This window comes from Mus caroli, unplaced genomic scaffold, assembly GCF_978045245.1.
Source record: "Mus caroli unplaced genomic scaffold, Mus_caroli_1 scaffold_13, whole genome shotgun sequence".
NCBI classification, from domain to species: domain Eukaryota; kingdom Metazoa; phylum Chordata; class Mammalia; order Rodentia; family Muridae; genus Mus; species Mus caroli.
This window is the reverse complement of record NW_028227268.1, coordinates 71,899,857-71,911,342: the sequence shown is the minus strand read 5'-3', so window position 1 is coordinate 71,911,342 and position 11,486 is coordinate 71,899,857. Positions and strand designations below refer to the sequence as shown.

General features: G+C 43.4%; 1 pseudogene; it reads right to left on the bottom strand.

Moving 5' to 3' along the window:
- Positions 1-5,348: 5,348 nt before the first annotated feature.
- LOC147001532 (small ribosomal subunit protein eS28 pseudogene) lies at positions 5,349-5,539 on the bottom strand (annotated as a pseudogene).
- Between the last annotated feature and the right edge of the window lie 5,947 nt (positions 5,540-11,486).

The window sequence follows — 11,486 nt, the reverse complement described above, 5'->3', positions numbered from 1 at the left end:
CCGGACAGCTCTACACTACTGGAGACTTCAAATAGTCAATGGCTCAGAAACGCTTCCCTAGCCTTGAAGAAACCCACACAGTAAGGCACGCACTGTGAGGTGTATCGCCTATGACGGGGCAGTGGGAGGTATGAGCGAAGAATGGGCACGAGAACAACAACCAAGCGGGGGAAGGGCACACACCAGGACCTTCTAGGATGAACCGCTCTCTTGTCTAAAAGCCAGGAGACAGCCCCGCCCCCACTGTTGGAGCCGTTCAACACTGAAGTCCCCTAGCTAAAGAACTATGGGGCTAAGGGACTCCGCAACATGCCCTGGAGGCCGCAGCATACTTTCTCCGAAATAGTGGAACGCCTGCTCAGAAGCAGAGCTCACCTGCACCATCCAGACCTGGAGTGAGATAGCAAGGCTGGAGCGAGCTCTAGGTATCTAGTAGAAGTGGGCGGATTCAGGAGGAAACAAGTCTAAGTGGACACTGCCACACTCTCCCGTTAATCAACAGCCAGAAGATTGTACTTCATGAAATGTTCAAAAAGAGTTCTATCATTTTAAAAGTTCAAGGTTAAACAACTTCTACATCAAAATCTGGTTGTTCCAAAGAACATACATGATCTAGACCTAGGCCTCCCCACAACCCCCGCCCATGTGTATCAGATATGCAGCTTGGTCTTCATGTGGGTCCCAAAGAACTGGAGCGGGGACTGTCCCAAATGCTGTTGCCTGTTTGTGGGATATGTTCTTCTAGCTGGGCTGCCTTGTCTGCCTTAAAGGGAGTCATAGAAAATTGATGTGCCGGGGGTGGGGGAGAATTGTGGGAGGGGATGACTGGGAGGGGGCAGTGATCAGGATGTAAAATGAATAAGTAAATAAAAATAAAATAATTTTTTTAATTTTTTTAAAAATATTTGGTTATTGGTAAATACCCTAGCTTAGATGAATCTTAAAAAACAAAACAAAACAAAACAAAACAAAACAAAACAAAAAAACACATTTTGCTAGGTCAATGAACCACATCCACAAAGGTATGTGCTTCCCTCATGACTCCATATATATGACATTTTTGGAAAGATGAGTTCTCAGGGATGGAGAATAAATCAGTGGTTCCCAGGAGTTAGAGCTGGAGGGAGGATTGAAAGATGACATAGAGGAAAGGGGGGGTGGGGACAGATCATCATATATGCTGATCACAGTAGCTGGTACAGCCACCTACACATTTGACAATATTTACGATATATCACATAGACCTTTACTATAGATAACTTTAAAAGTTAGTATCTTTTATTAACCATGACTTGATAACAATCACTTAGAACCAGTATTTTTCCTTTTTAAAAATGAGACAGTTTCTTTCTCTTATGTGCTCTGTCCTGAAACGCACTATCATCTATCTATCTATCTATCTATCTATCTATCTATCTATCTATCTATCTATAGCCAGTCTGGCCTCCCACTCCCAGGGATTCACCTGCCTCTGCCTCCTCAGTGCTGAGATTAAAGGTGTATACCACCATATATGACTAAATAAAAATACTTTTTCTTTGTTTCTCAAGTCGGGGTTTCTCTGTGTAGTCCTGGCTGTCCTGGAATTTACTCTGTAGACCAGGCTGGCCTCAAATTCAGAGATCTGCCTGCCTCTACCTTCCAAGTGCTAAGATCACAGGCATGCACCACCACTGCCTGGCTAAAAGTCCTTTTTAAAGGCATTATTCTTCATTTGGACCTAGAAGGTAACCAAGGTAGGATGAATGAAGGCAGGATGAATGAAGGAAGGACTGACATCTACCTGTAGTTTGCATACCCCATTTACTTTGGCTCAGTCACCCACTAACTCTACACATAAGCTTGTTCATATCTCCAGGAATGTCTTTCTGAAGGGCCAAGGTCGAAAATGGCTGACCAACCTCATCTCTCTTCATGGCTGGAGGCAAAAAAAGATAAGAACCAAATTATCTTCCTACTCCCCAAAAAAGATAAGAACTAAGTTATCTTCCTACCTGCTTTTACAACGTCCTGCTCCAGACACCCAAATGTCACTGTCCTAATCCTTCAGACCCCTTGGATTCCAAGAATGGTGCACACACACACACACACCCTGAATCACCCTATTTTGTACACTTGATGCTTAAAGATGCTATTTAATCTATCTGGCCCATACAGATAATACTGAAAAGTAAGACACACTATGATCTAACAGATGGCAGACAATCACCCTATCATGAGAACAACATCAGGCAGAAGCAGTCATCTCATAACAAGCTACTTCTTTTGGATTCTTCAGAACGCCTTGCAGAAAGAGACCTGAGATCATGAAGAGCCAGACAGCGAGCGCTCTGACCAGGGCATACCTCACTCACTGCTTCAACTCTTCCTCTGTTTAAACCTGAAGCTCCTGTCACTGCCCAGAGTCTATTTTTCTTAGTGTGCCACATGGATTAAATCTTTCTCTGCTTTTCATTGTCTCTTGCCTCTCTAACACATTTAAGTGGACTGCCCAGGGCTGGAGAGATGGCTCAGAGATGGGATCAGATGCCCTCTTCAGGTATGTCTGAAGAGAGCAACAGTGTACTTCATGCACACAAAATTAATAATAAATAGACTGCCCAGCCTGATCCCTTGAGACTCCCTGAGTCAGGATATTAGCTCTAAAACCTCACTAACAGCTTTATCATTTCTCCATCATAATGAGCAAAACTGATATAATTCAGACTGTGGTCTAGTCCAGTTAGTCCAACAATGGCTGTCTCCCCACGGAGTTGTTTAGTCCACAAAGCTGGATGTCTTCAGTATATGTCAGAATCTCAGAGAAGTTGTCTCTAATGCCCATGAGGGAAGAAGGCTCAGCAGCAAGATCTGTGAACTTGTGTGTGGGAATGAGGCCAGGTGGACAAAAGTGAAAGCCTTTTTCTTCCATTAGCTTTATATAGGTCGCCATGATAAGGTGTGACCCAGATGTAAGATCTATCTTCCTACTTCAGATGATCCAGTTGATACCTAGATTAGATTGGTGTTGTGTCCCATTGACCTTAATCACAGGACTTTATAACACCAAGACACTCCCTAAAGGTCTCCTCCTGTATTCCAGACATCATCATCTTTACCACCATTATGGAAAGGCAACCCACTTTTCCTTGGGTAATTCAGCTCAATCGCTCCTCCTAACACTGTTATTCCTTTCTTAGCTGGTAGCCATCGAAGTGATATTTACTGAATCCCCAGGAAAGAGTACTCCCCTACCCAGAACTACAATTTTAAAAAGACTATAAGATCCCAGGAACAGGAAGCAAAAATTTTCCTATTGGAAATATATATAGTATTTTAATTTAAATATATTTTATCATATTCTTCCCCTCCCTCAAATTTATCCAGATCCTCTCCTCCTCCTTACCCACCCAATTTTAAGTGCTTTCTCAAAAAAAATTTAATACAATAACAAAATACCCAAAACTTAGAAAAATACATCACCCAAAAAGAAAGAAAAAAAAAACTAACCAAAATAGAGCACATGCACACACACACACACACACACAAAGTTGCATAGTCCATTGCATGTTAGCCAGCTATTCCTGAACATGAGCCCTGTCCTGGAGTGGTTGATATACCCAGTGTCACTCCACTGGAGAAAACTGATTTTCACCTCTCCTGGAAGATATAAATGACAGTTCCACTGTTAATCTTTACCTAGTGGCTAGGTTTACATTCATTCATCCATTCAGTATTAAGAACATAGCAAATTAAAACAAAAACTATGACATCAAAGAAATGGAAGAAAAAGAGCCCAAGAAAGGGCCCAAGGGTCAGAGACCCACTTGCTCACATGCTCAAGGATCACATAAAAACACTAAACTAGAAGCCATCATGTAAGCTCAGAGGGCCTGGTGCAAAGCCACGGAGGCCCTGTGCAGGCCGCTTCAGACTCTGTGAATTCATAAATGCTGTGCTCATGTTGACTTAGAGGTCCTTGTTTTCTGGTGCTCTCTCTACCTTCTGGCTCTCACGTTCTTTCTGTCTCCTCTTCTGTGGAGTTCCCTGAGCTCTGAGGAAGGGCTTTGATAGACATCCCATTTAGGGCTGAGTGTTTCACTCTATGTGTAATGCCAGCCTGTGGGTCTCTATATTTCCTCTCCTCTGCAGCAGGGGGAAGCTTCTCTGATGATGGCTGAGCAAGGCACTGATCTATGAGCAGAGAAGAATATCATTAGGAGTCATTTGATCATTACATTTTCTTTTCTTTTTAAGACCAGTATTATTTGCCCTAGGTCCCCAGGTTACCAGGTCTTACACTTAGTTATCCAAGTAGTGTCAGAAATGGGCCTTAAGTCCGGTCAGGTATTGGTTGGTATGAGCCAACAGGTACGAGCTCTGTGCCACCATTGCTCTAGCATATCTTTCAGGTGGTACACCATGATAGACAAAGGAGAACCACTCCCTTTTAATGTGGTGGTTTGAGTGAGAATTGCCCCCAACAAGCTTGGATGTTTGAATGCTTAGTCATCAGTTAATGGAACTGTTTGGATGGAATTAGGAGGTGTACCCTTGCTGGTGTATGTGTGGCCTTGTTGGAGGAGGTGTGTCACTAGGGGTGGGCTTTGAGGTTTGTAAAAACCCATGCCAGTTTCGTTTTCTCTCTCTCTCTCTCTCTCTCTCTCTCTCTCTCTCTCTCTCTCTCTCTCTCTCTCTCCTTCCCTCCCTCCCTCCCTCCCTCTCCCCCTCCCCCTTCTCTCTCTTTCTCTCTTTTTCTCTCTCTGCCTGAAACTTATAAACTCCCAGTTACTAGTCCAGTACCCCTCCCCCTGCTGCCACACTCCTTGACATGATGATAATAAAACTGACCCACTGAAACCAAAGGTGTTTTTCTATAAGTTTCTTTGCTCCTCACAGCAAGAGAACAGTAACTAATTCGCTATTTAAGGTCTAGCTAACCCTAGATAGACTGGCTCTCCAGGGGCTAGCCCAAGCCTAGAGAGAGTAAACAATTCACTCAAGAGAAAATGCATGGACTCTACCTTTAGCATCAGGGGAGGAAATAAAAGCATAAATATAAACCAACTGATCCTACAACCACCTCCCTCACCTATCAGGCCCTCCTCCCTAGACCACTATTCCCCTGATTTCAGCACTTTGACACCAGCTATCAGACAAGTGGAGATAGCCTAGTCCCCAAGAGTCTACCTACAATCATTCAAACTGGCCAATCCCAAGACCGTTTACTGTGTCTCATCTTTCCCTCCCCATGGAGACAAGGATCATAATAACTAACCGCTATTTTAATACAAATGCTTTATTTAACTGGTGCAGGACATCCCATGGGCTAAGTGGTGGATATCCAGGACCCAGCAGCAAGGTGAACACTACCTCTGAGCTTCTCTTTCTGACTCCAATAGGGTGAGCACATCACCCTCTCGAACGGGGCCTTAGATGTTGAGATGATAGAGCATCTGATGTCATCCATAAATTCCACATGCACCTGTGTGCACTGACCGTGTGAACCAGTCCTGCTCAGTCTAGCCAGCTTCATGGGCTGCATGTGACTCATATCCATGACAGTGGCAATCTGGCAGAGACTAACAGTTCTTACACACAGTATCCTTCTTCTGATTAGCCCTGGAGATTTTCCTTGCATTTCTGCTGTCCACCACCACCACCAAATTACATGTTCCCCTCCTTGAATCTGTGAGTGACCGTCTTTGACTTCCAATGACAGCCACCATGAATAATAAAACATATATTTAAACCAGCACATAATTTATTTGGAGTCACTAAGACACTTCAAGAGAGAATAAAGAGCTACAGCTTGCTGGAGCAAATGGAAGATTTATTCCAGACCCATATGCTTTTAAGGTGGCTCTGTATTGGCACAGAGACAGGTGACTAAACCTTAGACTAGGCCAAAGAACTCAGAGACAGATTTAGCTCATAGACAACTTTAAAACACAACTTGCAATGTTATTCATATGTGATTCTTCTGGTTATATGATCCATCCTTCAAGAGATGTTTTTAGCTGGGAACCACTGGAGGCATAAACACCTCCAAACCATGAGCCATGGAGTCCTCCTGGAGTCCTGCTGTAAGGGCGACTGTGCTGGCCTCTGCACACTTCACTTTCTCGATATTCAGATCTTAATCTGAGATAGACATTCTGAGCACTGGTAGTGGTTTTGTGTATTATTTTGTCGCTGTGATAAAACACTACGACCAAATGCAACTTAGGGAAGAGAGACTTTATTTTGACTCACAGCTCCATAGTCACGTGGTAAGCATGGCAGAAAGCAACAGGGACAGGAAGTTGAGAGATCTCATCCTCACCACAAACAAGAAACTGGGTGAATCAGAAATAGGGAGATGCTATGAGCTCTCAGAACCCACCTCCAGGGACATATTTCCTCTAGGAAGGCTCTACCTCCTAAAATGTCCTCCAAGCAGTGTCCCCAACTGGACCCAAGTGTTAAATCCATGAGCCTGTGAGGGACATATCACACATGGACAGTTGATTCAACAAAACCGAGAACCTCTTGCTTGCTCATATCTATATCCTGAGTGCCTGCAACATAACAGGATGAATGTGATTGACAGCTGAGAAGCAAGCACATATGCTGTAGATACTTAGCCCAGAGGCTGGGAGCATCTGACTAGTGTGACTACCTACTGGCATCCAAGCACAGATGAAAGAAAGGAAGAAAGGAAGGGAGGGAGGGGTGGAGGGAAGGAGGGAAGAATTGGTCTTTGAATCTCACAGGTGTCTGAATAGCTTGACTGCTGATTAGTCATCTCAATTGTCCCAGTGCACCGTAGTCTCCACAGGACAAATGATGAATGCTAAATACGATTGCTAAAGCCTCACGAAATGCAGTGTGGAAATATAACATGAATCACTCCAATTTCTTGGAAAAATAAATTGGAGGAGTAATTTTAAAGATGACCCATCTAAGGTGCATGGTGCCCCATGACAAAATATGGCCACATGGTGGCACCATGTAAGCTGGCAACAGATTTCTGCCATCATTGATAAGTGTCTTACAAGCCACACTGTTACATACCAGCGTCTCAGCCTTGAATGTGAATATTCTCAGCCAGTGAATGCCCTGTTTTAAAGTTCTCATCCCTGAGATAGTTCTTCTCTAGGGCCCAGGCTGAGAGATACAGGAAAGTTGATATGTGAGAGTCTATGAGGTAGAAGACACAGGTCGTGGATATGCAAGGCCAACAGCCATAAATATATGGGCACCAAGAACAGACACATAGACAGGCACAACAGCACATGTTTGCGATCCCAGAACTTGGAAGGCTGAGGATTTCTGTGAGTTTGGGACCAAATTAGACTATATAGGGGGTTTCATGCCAGCCTAGATTACAGAGCAAGACACTGTCTCAAAAAGAAAAAAAAAAGTACATACACGCACATATATAAGACTTTCTTACTACTTTATCTGCATACAGTACAGGTACACATACAAACCAGAGGGGGGAGGGAGGGAGGGAGGGAGGGAGGGAGGGAGGGAGGGAGAGAGAGAGAGAGAGAGAGAGAGAGAGAGAGAGAGAGAGAGAGAGAGAGAGAGAGAAGGAGAGACAGACAGACAGAGAGAAAGAGAAAAAGTGACAGACAGGAGAGGAAGAGGGAGGAGGAGGAAGAGGAGGAAAAGAAGAAGAAGACAGACAGACAGACAGACAGACAGGAGAGGGAGGGAGAGGAGAGACTAGTCTTGATGTCTGTTCTGATATATGCGTACTCTTTAGAAATATATTACTTCAAATAAAATAGAGCCTCTTTAAATGTTTGAGACATCATTCTTAGACCTGCCTCTCGGAGCCTGGTGAAGGAATCAAGTTCCATTTCCCAACATCCTTTTGGATATTTAGAGATGGAGTACTGTCTTCATGTGGGACAATTTCAATGCCAGCCCTATTACAGGTGAAGGGACTCTAGCCAGGACAAGCACAGTAAACATGGCCCTGGCAGGCCATTCCCTTCTCCCCCTCTGCCTTGCTAAAAACTATTAGATGACATTCCTAAAGCTAACCATCAAGTTCTAGTCCCTTATTTGGCCAGTTCCTCCTGGGGCTGACTACCAAGATTTGGCTCTCAAAGTATTGAAGTCAAACAATGAAAAGTCCCCTTTGGCTCAGCTAATTAACATGCCCAATTAAAATCAAGCACCATGTTCTAACCCACAGTTTCCCCCTTACCTCCACAAACCACCATTTTCCTATGTGCCACATTGGTCTCCTCTCTATCCAGAAGCAGTCCTTTGTCCCCAGTAAGGACAAATAAATGCCCATTCCCCTCTCCTTGGCCCCTTGGCCCACATCCCATATCTTCTGTCTCTTATTCCCTGCTTTCTGTCCCTCTGGAGCAAAAGCATCTCATTGTGCTGAGAACTTGGTCTTGGGAGTCCTGAGCCAACTCTGAGGTTCCCTACAACAAATATGCCTCCACACTGTGCATAATGAATTAACAGGAGCAGGCAAGTGACCTGGTCAGGGGATCAGGAGGCTGGGTGGCAGAGTTCCATGGGAGAAGGGCTTCTCCCTTCTTTGTGGAGAAAAGTTCCCGCCTGGCTACCTATCCCCCTTCCTTCTTTCCTTCTATTTGTAGTTTGAATTTATCCTTCAAATATTCACATATTGAGGGGCTGGGGATGCACATCAGTTGGTAGAGCAGGCATGAAACTCTAGATACCATCCCTAGCACTATGTAAATCAGGTATGGTGTCTCATACCTGAAATCTCAGCACTCAAGAGATAAAGTCAAGAGAATCATAAATTCAAGGTCATCCTTGGCTAACTAGTGATTTAAGTCCATCCTGGACTACATGAGACCCTGTCTCATATGTGTGTGTATATGTATATGTGTATGTATGTATGTAATATATGTGTGTGGGGGTGTGTGTGCACGTGCGCACATATATGTATATATATGTGTGTATTGTATATGTGTATGGATATATGTGTGTATATATTATATACACAATTTAATCCTTAAATCAATGTAATAGTGTTAAGTGTGGGAGAATTAGACAACATCTCCAAGGTAGAGCCTCTTGCCCAGGTCTGGTTTCTCTAGAAAAAGACAAGATGCACAAACCAGCGCACTTACTCTTTTGTATCACAGGATGGTGCCCTGTACCATGATATGAAACAGAAAAAAAAAAATTAAAAAACAACTTACTAAGCCCCTGGACTTGCTAGGAAAATAAGCTTCTCTTCTTTATAAATTACCCACCCTTGTGGTGGGGATCAGTAATAGAAAAGACACTAAAAGTTGCCTCTTTTTTCTTCACCTAAAATAAATTACACTGAACATTTCCACTTACTTTTTTATGGACATCTCATGTCATTGGTACATAAAAGTCTAATCCTATTACCTGGCTCTCTGGTTCTCCACTCTGGATGGCTGTTTTAACTCCCTTTCTATTGCTGTAATAAAATTCCCCAATAGAAAGTAAGAAAACTAGAAAAGAAAGTCTTTAATCAGCTTACCATTCTAGGTTAAAGTTCACCATAACAGGAAGTCAAGGCGACTGGAACCTAAAACAGCTAATCACGTCCACAGACAAAAGCCGAGAGAGATGAATGTGTGCATGCTTGTTACTCAGCTAGATTTCTCTGCTCTTACACAGTTCAGGGGCCCCAAACCAGGAAATGGAACTGCCCATGTTCAGGCTGGGTCTTCCCACACCAGTTAAGATGATCAAGACAATCCCTCACAGACATGCTCACTGGCCAACCTAATCCAGACAATCCTCAGTTGTCAAACTGACAATTAGGACTAAACATTACAGGGGATTTATTAGATTATCCAAATAAATCCTGTTTTATGGATTCTCTCACTCGCAAATGTGGAAGTTTTGATATCCACACACTACAACTCACAGACACAGAATTACATTTTTTTTATTCATAACTGAATAAAATTACAGCCAAGAACCATTCTCCCATTTATGAAGACTGGTGCTTTAGGCATTTATACGTTAAATCTGGACCTCCCTGGCTGACCCCCCTTGGTAAGTGCTGGGTCTTCCAAATGCCACCCCCACATCCATCCATCGCATGTGGGTGTTGTAAGGCTACACAAAGTCCCTCCTCCAACCTCAACAGTACCCCCACAGCCTGGGCTCTCCTCTAATTTTGACCACTGGTATGTGCCTGGCTGATTGGAGCTACCCTCTGCTGAAGCCTCCCATGATGACTGTAGCTCCTCGAAGCCATATCTTCTGGGGATACTGTGGGAACTGGTCTAGGATCTTCTCCTCAGCCTTCCTAACTTGTACTGAGCAGAGCCCTCTCTGCAGAGCTGTTCTGAGCCTGTCACTTGGATTATCTCTCTGAACCCATTCCACAGGCTAGCTGGTCCTGTGATCTTTTCTACACAGCCCACAATATTCTGGCAGCTCCCTCAGAAGTAAGGTGCTGCCTCCATACCTTGGGGTATCCTCCCATGACCACTCCTGGTCTGTCTCTTCACGAGCCAGGGTCTGAGCACTGGGGATTCCCAGACTCTTTGAGATGTAAACCTCATCTGACTCCTACTCTTGCCTCATTCCCTTCCTCCTACTTGCCTGTGACATGCACAGCTTTCAGCGGGGGAGACAGGGAAGGCAGCTCTTAGGTAGTCGCTGCTTCCTTCCCTACCTACTTCCATGGCTTCATTTTATAAACTCTGTGGTCTAGTCCTTTCAAGCTTGGCTTTTCCCAAAGTTCAAACCAAAACCATATAGCACCCCCTAGCAAGCTCTAATCAAAATGGACTGTGTTCTAAAACATTTGATCTGAAGTTCTTGGCTGGATGATTTCTTCTTAAAGATCAACATCTCCCTTCCAAACTTCCAACATGCTGCCGTAGGTGTATGTCTCTCATGTTGGCTGCTGAGTTGCAAGAGTGACAGGGGAAAGTGTTCTTGATGTCACTTGTAATGAATTGGTTCAGCTAGAACAAGGGAGCAGCAGTCCACTTCATCCTAAAAGTAAAGGGAAATCACCTTCCACACTTGACAGGAGATACTGTAAAAATCCTATCATATCAGTGAGTAACCATGGGAAAAGTAAGGAGTGGTGGTAGAGGTCATCTTTGAAATCTGCCCAATGAACAGAAGAGAAAAAATATAGTAAATCCCCTATTAGTATATATATATATATGTTATATTTTCATTTAATTCAAATATGCATTTTAAAAAATATATTTACTTAATTAATATATTTAATTAGTATATTCATTTTAATCAGGTCTATTCTTTTAGAGAAAGCAAATTAACCCATTTTCAATTAATATTTATAGATTATGTGAGATAAAGGTCCAACTTAACTGTGCATGATTATCCATTGCCACCAATCCCATTCATTGAAGATGTTATTTCTTCCCCCCAGTTAAGGACCTTGGAAGTCTTGTCAAAAAGTTAACTGATTCAGGACAAGGTTTTAGGACGATGAATTATAGAGAAGCAACAGAAATCTGTCCTCCTGCCTAGGTGATATCACTGGCAGAGCTCAGCTA